Below are 9,689 nucleotides of genomic sequence, written 5' to 3' on the forward strand. Positions count from 1 at the left end.
ATAATGAAATTGTATAAAACTATAATTCAAATTTAAATTATAGAAAAATATACATTTTTTGTTTTAAATAAAAATTAGTCTTCTGTGAGCGGAAAGAACAGCTTAATATTCTATAAGCATGCGTGACAAACTAAAGATTGTTGAGTAAAGTAGAGAAAAATTTTTAAGTAGAATTTAAATTTTGCATGTAATTTTCACTCATAAAAAATTTTATTTTCATTCCCTGCATGTAAAGTTTTATTTGCTTCAACTCCCTCATATAAATATTGTGACCTAATTACCCCTAAGATTTTTTTAAGTACAAAAGGTCCAAAAATAAGTATAATTTAAAGAAAATCTAGTATATTTTCTATTCAATTGAGTATCATTTAAAGAAAATCTAATATATTCGAGTATATTTTTAATTAAAATTGTCCTTCATATATTTTAGGTATAAATAGTCTAAAAATGAGTATAATTCCTATTAAATTCAGCATTTTAAACTAGAATCGAGTATATTTTCTATTAAATTTAGTACGACTTTTTTCCTATTTAATATAATTCTTCCTAAATTCAGTACCATTTGAAAAAAATGTAGTATATTTTTCATCCAATTGAGTATCATTTAAAGAAAATCTAGTATATTTTACATCTAATTGAGTACCATTAGAAGAAAATCTATATATTTTCCATCCAATTGAGGTGGAAAAAGAATCGTACTCAATTTGATAGAAAATATACTAGATTCTAGTTTAATTGTACTGAATTTAAGAGGATTTATACTCATTTTTAGGCTTTTTATACTTAAAATATCAGGGGCAATTAGATAAATATATTAGACTAGGAAGTGAAAAGAAAGATTTTTTCCAATGAGGAGTGCATGCAAATTTGTATTTGTTAATGGGGACTGCATGCAAATTTTCCCAAGATTGATAAGTGCATTCTTATATGTTTTATGTATTCAATTCTGTTAGTCTCCTCGGGACAGGACGGGCAGGGCGGAGTGTGGCGGGATGATAGTTAAATATAAGGGTTGTCATATGCATCTGAGTATGTCTTTTTTCATACCTTAACCACATGTATTAATAACTAGTAGTTATCCGTGATTTATCTTTTCTGTGTTGATCTATGGATGAATTAGCAGGGATGTTAAGATGAGTGAATCATCTGTTTTACCATATGTATTTAATTCTCTGAAATATATTAATTCTTAGATGATCATTTTGATTCCATAGAAATTTTTTATTGATCACTAAAATAAATAGAAAAATACAAATTTTAGGTTAGCTAGATTAGCACATTTTTAAATACGTTCCAGTGTAATGTTTAATTTATTATCATATTAATGACATCATAAATGGACTAGACCATCAATGTTTACCTAAAAACAGAAACTAATTTCACAACGGTGCAAATGGATTTTTAATTGAGAATATCTCAAGTATAATACTAATACTTTTCTGTATTTGAGAGTTTATTTCGACAAATAATTGAATTGAAAAGTGCTTGTGATTATTTTGTTTCCATCAATTTTTTAAATTTAAAATGATTTATAAATTAGTTTGCACCTTTAAAATGATATATTTTTTAAATCATTATAAGCCTCAAACACTCTAATTTAAATTTTATTTTATTTTAATCAGTAATTTAACCTCAAATTATTTTTTTACACAAATCATGTCTTTAGTTTTATAATTGAGAATGGACCAAAAATACATCTTCAAGATAAAAAAGGAGTTTATGAGCCTCCAAATACCATAATTAGAATATTGACAATTTTTGTATTATTTTTTTATAAAAATTAATCATATTAAGTATGAAATAGGTTTCGCCCACTCAGGAAGAACATTTTTATTGATAAAATAAATAAATAATTAATTACCACATCCACCTCACTTGTCCTCTCGATTAGATTATCGTAATTTATTTCTCTCGTGATGATTTTGGATTGGGTGCGATGAGAGCATTAGAGGCGAGCGATTTCATCTTTTTACAGCATTTCCGTGTCGTCAGGCTCTCAAGATCGTCGTCGGATTGCTCGGCATGGTGTCTGTGGTGCTGGACGACGACCACCTCACCGTGATCGGCGCCGGCGATCTCATGGACTACGTATCGTCGTGCCGAAGAAAATAACAAAGTGGACAAGAAATCGTCGGCGGTGGAAGAGTCGAATAAGAGCGCTTGGCAGCCGGCGCCGGCGATCTCATGGACTACGTATCCTGCAGCCCCGCCGTCGTATAACAATTGTAGCATCATGTCGTATCATGATCGATAATCTGTGAAGAATTGTGCCGCCATGCACTTTTCTTGCTTTCTCCTACTAAACTTGACTTGATTTCTTTATTATTAACGTTCAAATTTAGTTTAAACTTAATTTATTTAAATGTTATCAAATTTTTAATTTAAATCTTAAATTTTATATTTTATATTTATTTGATTAGTTATTGGATTTAATAATATAAATTTATTTATTTATATAATATGTTAATAAAAATTTTATTGATAAATATGATTTACAAATATTATTTATGAAAGTTATTCATGAATTATTAATGTTGTTTATTAATTTAATGAGTTGTTCAATTTGTTTTTAATTGATTCCACCCAAATAAAAAGGGGGAAGGGTTTTTATAGCTTTGAATTATGTATTTTTTAATCACAAATATAATTACCTTTAAATATTTATTATTATTTTTTAAAAATATGACTGTTTAGATCGGAAATAGGAATCTTTAGATATTAATATCAGGAAAAAAATAAGAGAGATTTGAATTATATCTAAAAAATTAACAATACGCCATGAAACAAATTAATTAGACTATATACAGATCATTGGTCTAAAAATTATGCAGCCAATGAACAAGAGTGCTAATAATGGCTGGAAGCGCAACTCCGGCGACGAAACTACAGGCCACTTCAACGGAAACTCTGAAGGTGGGCGCGGCGGCTCCGAGAGGTCCGACAGTGGACCGCGCATGCAGGGGCAGCCTCCGGGGGATGCGGCCCAAAGAAGGCATAGAGGAGGAGGATCTTGTCGATAGAGTAGATTGCAAGGGGGAAGTCGGCGTATAGCAGCGTGGTGTTGATGGGGGAGGTCGACAATATAATGCCGATGGAAACGAACACTTTATGATACTTGTTAATAAATATTAATGAGCTAAACGCGTATTTTCAATTTTGTTCATTTAGTTTAGCTAATTTGATAGGGCTGACTGAGATAGTCGAACATCATTGTTAGAAAAATAATTTGTCGGGCATTTTGAAAATGAGTAGAATTAAATATATCAAATTAAATCTACTTATTTATCAAGATAACCTGAGCTGATAATCTTAAGTTGTCAGCGGAAAATGATTTTCTGTTAAGTGTTGAACGCAGACCGTATATTGGCAGAGTGGGCAGATTGACCTAGCGGGTCGTGAGGTAGAGCTGAGCGAATGAACAACCGAGCGAGTGTACGATCGGACAGACCGTATATTGGCAGAGTGGGCAGATTGACCTAGCGGGTCGTGAGGTAGAGCTGAGCGAATGAACAACCGAGCGAGTGTACGATCGGACGGGCATGCACCCGAGTGAGCGAAGAGGTCGCGCGAACGAAACAGACAGAGGTCTGCGTTGGACGCAGTTTCCTTGAAACATTTTTGCCCCCCTCCGGCTGTGTTTCATGATTTTCTCAGGTCGTCTATTTCCGAGGATATAACGGTTAACCGTGATGTGCACCAAGCACTGGTGGTCACAGTGAATTGAGAGGTACCTGACTGTCATCACGAGTAATTCGCCAAGCAAGAGATGCACGACAGAGGAGAAGGGGAACGGAGGTGGAGAGCTTCTACTTGTGTGTATATTGTCTGTGATCGCAGCTTCCTTATATAGGAGTTTAGACCAATGTGCAACATTAATGATCGATTAAGGATTATTATCGACTGGTCCAGCATTCGGCGCACACGTAGGTTGCGCTCACACACAAGTCAACTTGGTTCAGTGCAATCTTGGCCTTAGATTTGCACCTCCCCGCGCACACACGCATAAGAGAGAGTCTCTCCCTATGCATTTGTTCATATCATCAATACATGTGAATTAATATAAATCAACCAATATATTTTGAAGTTCTCAATGTGGGACTAAAGTCTCATTCATAATGGAGCTTTATGCCTCTTCTACCTCTTCTCTATTCACACATATCCAATAATCCTTCACATGAATGGAAATAGGATATGTGATAGCATTCAACAGTTGAATCTAGTATAGGACAGGTAAGTTTTACCCTTTGAACCTTCCCTTGTGAAGATCTGTTTGCTTACTGACTGATAGTAGATGCAATGTCCTTGAACTATTTTGTCATCTGTGTAAGCATTGACATATCTCACCCAAGCCTCTCCCTGATACAACTCAATTCTCAGAATGTGTTCATTCTTGACCATGAACACATATGATTTTGTGAGAAGTTCTAAGAATTGTGCCTCCAATTCTCTTCAAAGTGGCCCACCTCTTTCTTACATAGGTGATTTATTAAGAGTATTCCTTATTACTCTACTTGGATCATTAAAAGATGTATACTCAACCTCCAACTTTCACTGATCCATTGGGTCGTTCCTCCACAATAAGCAACTTTGTTAGTACAATTAGGTTGTCCCTTTGAATTTAGTTTTTGGGATCTCTAGTCTGCATAGGTTGGGTTTCCTTTGCACCAATATTTCTCATCGACATCAAGTTTAGCCCTCATGATAAGCTTGTAACTAACTCTCCCCTTGGTTAACGGATTTGCTAAGTTATCTTTTGACTTCACATAGTCAATAGTGATAACTCCAGTTGAGAGTAATTGTCTAATGGTATTATGTTTATGACATATATATCTGTACTTACCATTATACAGATGGTTCGATGCCCGACCGATTACTAATTGACTATTGCAATGTATGTGAATTGTCGATACAGGTTTCGGTCATCTCGAAATATCTTCTAAGAATTATCGTAGTCGTTCAGCCTATTCACCATATTTGTGAAGAGCCACAAACTTAGATTCCATCGTGGCTCTAGTTATTAATGTTTGCTTAGAAGATTTCTACAAAATGGCTACACCTCCCAGAGTGAATACGTATCCACTCGTAAACTTAGAGCCTTTTATATCAGATATCCAACTCGCATCGCTGAATCCTTCGATCACAACAGGATATCTTATATAGTGCAGTCTATATTCACGATTATACCTCAAGTACCTCAGTACTCTTGTTATCCCTTTCTAGTGCTTAATATCGAGATTACTCATGTATCTACTCAGTTTACTAACTACGCAGGTCAAGTCTGGTCATGTACAACTCATCAAGTAAATCAAACTTCCAATCACTCGAGAGTACTCTATCTGAGAAATACTTTCATCTTGATTTTTCGATAGATGTTGGCTCGTTTCTATCGACGTTGGTGCTAATGCAATATCATCCTTGGTGAATTTCTCAAGAATCTTGTCCATGCAATGAGACTGACTAAGAACAAGTTCTTCTATTGTTCTAAGAATTTTGATTTCTAAAATCACATCAGCTAGAGCTATGTCTTTTATGTTAAATCTTGAGTTCAACGTATCCTTGGTGGATTTGATAATCTTATCATTACTCCCAATGATAAGTATGTCATCTATATATAGTCACAAGATGATGTAGTCATTTTCTGTGGCTTTCATGTAGACATATTTATCACATTCATTGATTTTGAATCCACATTCCTTCATGACATTATCAAATTTTTCATGTCACTGCTTTGATGCTTGTTTCAAGCCATATAATGACTTCACCAATATATAAATCTTATTTTTCTATCTTAGCACAGAAAACCCCTCAGGTTGCTCCATATAGATTTCTTCTTATAAATTTCTGTTTAGAAAGACTGTATTTACATCCATCTGATGTATTTCAAAATTCCATAGAGCGGCTATGACCAACAATCACTACAAGAAAAAAGCTAATAGACAAAGCTTTTAAATCATTGTCTTTGTGCCTGAAAAAGCATTGTTAAAGGCACTGTTGTTAAAAGTCTGCTCAACGACAACACTTTTAAAGCGTTGTCGTTTGTAGCGAAGACAACGCTTTTACAACACTATTACAACGCTTTAAAAGAGTTGTTATTTTTTTTACAAAGACAATACTTTTTGCAACGCTTTAAAAGCGTTGTTGTTTTTTTACAAAGACAACACTTTTTGCAACGCTTTAAAAGCGTTGTCGTTTTAAAGAAAAAAAATTAAAAAATATATTTAAAAATCATTATTTTTATATTTACGAAACTATTATTTTTCTTTTACCATGTCTAAATTCGAATTTTACATATAATCAACTCAGCTAATGATTTCAAATTCATACCAAAATAATAGAATTATGACATTGAAGTAATATTAGTATTTAATTACATGAGAAGCTAGTAAATATCAAAATTAACACTAATTCTGTTTCAAAGTAGATAGTGATATTCACAAATAAAACAAAAGAGCACAAAATAACTAGCTGACCTCGAAGCCAACAATCTGTTTACTTCTACTAGCTAAACTCAAAAATTATTATCGTCTTGAGAACGGGACAAAACAGTACAATAATTACTACCACAATACCGAAGAAGTAGCTTATCTTTCTCAATCTATTACAAGAATAAGCAATTGGATTTTGTCTAGGATCTTTGTGAGCTTTGAACAGATTGAACAGTTGGCCTGAAATATAAACAAAAAATTACAATCAATAGTTTGAACCAAAAAATTACTTCTACTAGCTATTTTCTAAAAATGAACCAAAACTCATTACTCAGAAATGAAATGCTTGCAGAAAGAAAGAAAGATAGCTTGAAGAAATACAATGTTTCTTCAAACTGCAGAAAGAAAGCTTGCAGAAATGAAACACTTTCTTCTCTACAAACGCTTTCTTGCAAAAAGCATTGTTGTTGTAGAAATGCAACGTTTCTTCAAACTGCAGAAATATGAGAATCAGTTCTTTATGAGAATGGGTTGAAGAATCAGTTCCTGCAAATTTATGAGAATTATAAATACATACAACTACTTAGACAACAGAGTTGTGTAATATTGTGCATTTAGCATACAGACATGACTTTAGTGACTTTTCTTGTACAAGGTGATAATATTAGAATCCTCAAAGGGCCAAGTAACCTGCAAGCAGCACAAATAGGATGACTCCACAAGACCATAAATCTGCAGTTGCTCCGTCATAGCCTCTATCATTGAGAACCTAATACGAAGAGCAAAATTATTTTAGACAAGTATCAGATTTGATCTTCAAACTAGTTCAAAACATATCGTCACGAGATAGTTATCTCGACCTCTGGAGCAACATAATTTGGAGTGCCACAAGTGGTATGAAGTAAGCCATCATCCTGGAACAAACATTAAAAAAATTTGAAGCTTAATTGGATGATTATAAATCGAAAAATATTAAGAAATTATCCACTGATCAAAATGAAGTTTACCCTGACTTGCTGTGATAATGCACTTAATCCGAAGTTTGAAACTTTCAAGTTACCGTAAGCATCGAGTAGTAAATTTTCTGGCTGCAGAAATGCATTTAACATAATTAATATTGCTCAAAGACTTGAATAATTCATCGTCATAAGGATGTGTGTGGTTAGTCTACTTTCAGATTGCGATGGTAAACTCCCCTGCTATGGCAGTAATCAACCGCATTGATAAGTTGTTGGAAATATCTTCGTGCTTCATCTTCCCTCATACGACCATGGTTTACCTACATGATATATCAGACTAGAGTGAGAAGTATATGAATGGTGATAATTTGAGTTTCTAAGAAAAATCAAAGTTTTGAGATAAGTTTTAAGCTAATAAGTTTTAACATGATCTCAAAAAGGTTCTATGTTTGAATTCATTGGTGTTGGTAGTATATACTCTTTATCAATTCGCGTTATGAGACAACAGTATATTCCTTATGGCTTGAGCGTGTATGTTCTTTCTAGAGAAGAAAATTGTCATAAGGAAATTGATGCATCAAAATTTGCACTTACTATTTTGTCGAAAAGCTCTCCCCCTTAGCAAATTCTAGTATAATGAAAATCTTAGATTTGCTTCCCATCACCTGGAATAGGGGAAAACATTAATCAGCTAAGTGAATGAACATTTCTCAAAGAAGAAATTGACAGAAAGTGCTTATTCCTGCATCTATGTGTGTGTGTTTATTGCCTAGTTCTTGTAAGTGTGAATCAATTGAGAGATCAATGCATGGACAGCAAGACTCTAGTTGATGATTACCGACCAAACTACAGTACCATGTCACTAGATGATAACTAAAATGAATTGTGAAATAGACATCACGAGGGACAAGGAAAGCATCACAATGCCACTCTTTCAACTAGGATAGTGTTACCAAAATTATCACATAGTGAGACTAGAAATAAGGTTGAAAGCAAAATTAGACCTCATAGATGCAAACAACATTAGGATGCTTTATTAACTTCATAGTAGCTACTTCTCGCTTGATCTGCACAAAGAATTTACTGTTAGTAAACTTGAAATATGTCAAGAGACGATCGAGGAAGACTTAACAAAGCTACTTCTATGGTGGCAAGAAACAAAAATATTCAGAAAAAAAAAGATAATATTAGTGCATTTTAAGTTTTCAAATGCATCTGCCTATACATGCAGGACTCAATTGTTTGAAATCAGCACAAAGGCTCCAATGTCATCATGCATTCACACACATTGGGATTAGGTTACTGCAAAAATAGTTTTGCAGATGTTATATAGAAAAAAAACAAACTTAGCGCATAAGGAAGTAAAAAATTTCAGGAAAATTTAGCCACCTGTTCGACTAATTTGTGTTTGAGAACTTTCTCCTTGTCAAGAATCTTGATGGCAATGGGTTCTCTAGTTTCGATATTCCTTGCAAACTTGACCTTGGCAAATGTTCCTTCCCCGATCGTGCGTCCCAGTTCATATTTACCGACTCTCCGTTTGATCTTAGTTGTATTCATTCCTTGTCTCTCCTTAAGAGTTATGCTTTCTGCTATGTTTGTCGATGCTTGATCTTAATTCAAAAAAGTCCTAATTCCACAACTCAATTTATTCTGCAAAAAATTCTTGGATCAAAGCATGCACAGCATAAAAAAGGCAGAGCTGAAGACATAGCATCAGCATCTAAAAAGAAGACAAGAAGATTTTGCAAGATACCAAGTATAGCAATAAAAAATAGCACAAATGATAGTAAATGAAGGATATATTGTTGTGAAACAACAGGAACCTGATAAAATGGCACAGAGCTAAAGCAGATCTTACAAAAGACCAAAAACCAGTAAGATCTTGTCAAATAGAAGAAGAAAGCTTGATCTTTGTGGTTGGTACAACCTGATTCAACAAGGGAAAAAGCAATAATGTTGGAGCGAATGATCGAGCAAAGCCAAAAAAAAAAAGAAGTAGAGAATCCAGAAACAGAGAAACTAAAGTAATATAGTACGTACAACTTCGCTTGTCACAATTTTAGCAATTTCTTCATCTTCCTCCAAGAAAGATGTACCGGTAAAGAACAAGAACAGCTATCTACCGATCTTCTTCTATATATATAAAAAAAAAATTGAATTTTTGGCACCAGCAAATGCTGGGCAGAAGGGAACGCGCAGTAGAGCATGCTCCCGACCACTACAGCGTATCCTTATCCCTTCATCTGGAGCTCTGACTTGGAAAGAAACCCCAGGGCGATTGGGGGAAGAAGAGCCCGGGAGA

At 34.0% G+C, this 9,689-nt stretch overlaps 1 pseudogene; it reads right to left on the bottom strand.

Annotated features, from left to right (window-relative positions):
* Window positions 1-2,895: 2,895 nt before the first annotated feature.
* On the bottom strand, window positions 2,896-8,993 carry LOC122044246 (annotated as a pseudogene).
* Window positions 8,994-9,689: the final 696 nt, after the last annotated feature.

The sequence above is a fragment of the Zingiber officinale genome, chromosome 2A (assembly GCF_018446385.1).
Source record: "Zingiber officinale cultivar Zhangliang chromosome 2A, Zo_v1.1, whole genome shotgun sequence".
Lineage (NCBI taxonomy): Eukaryota > Viridiplantae > Streptophyta > Magnoliopsida > Zingiberales > Zingiberaceae > Zingiber > Zingiber officinale.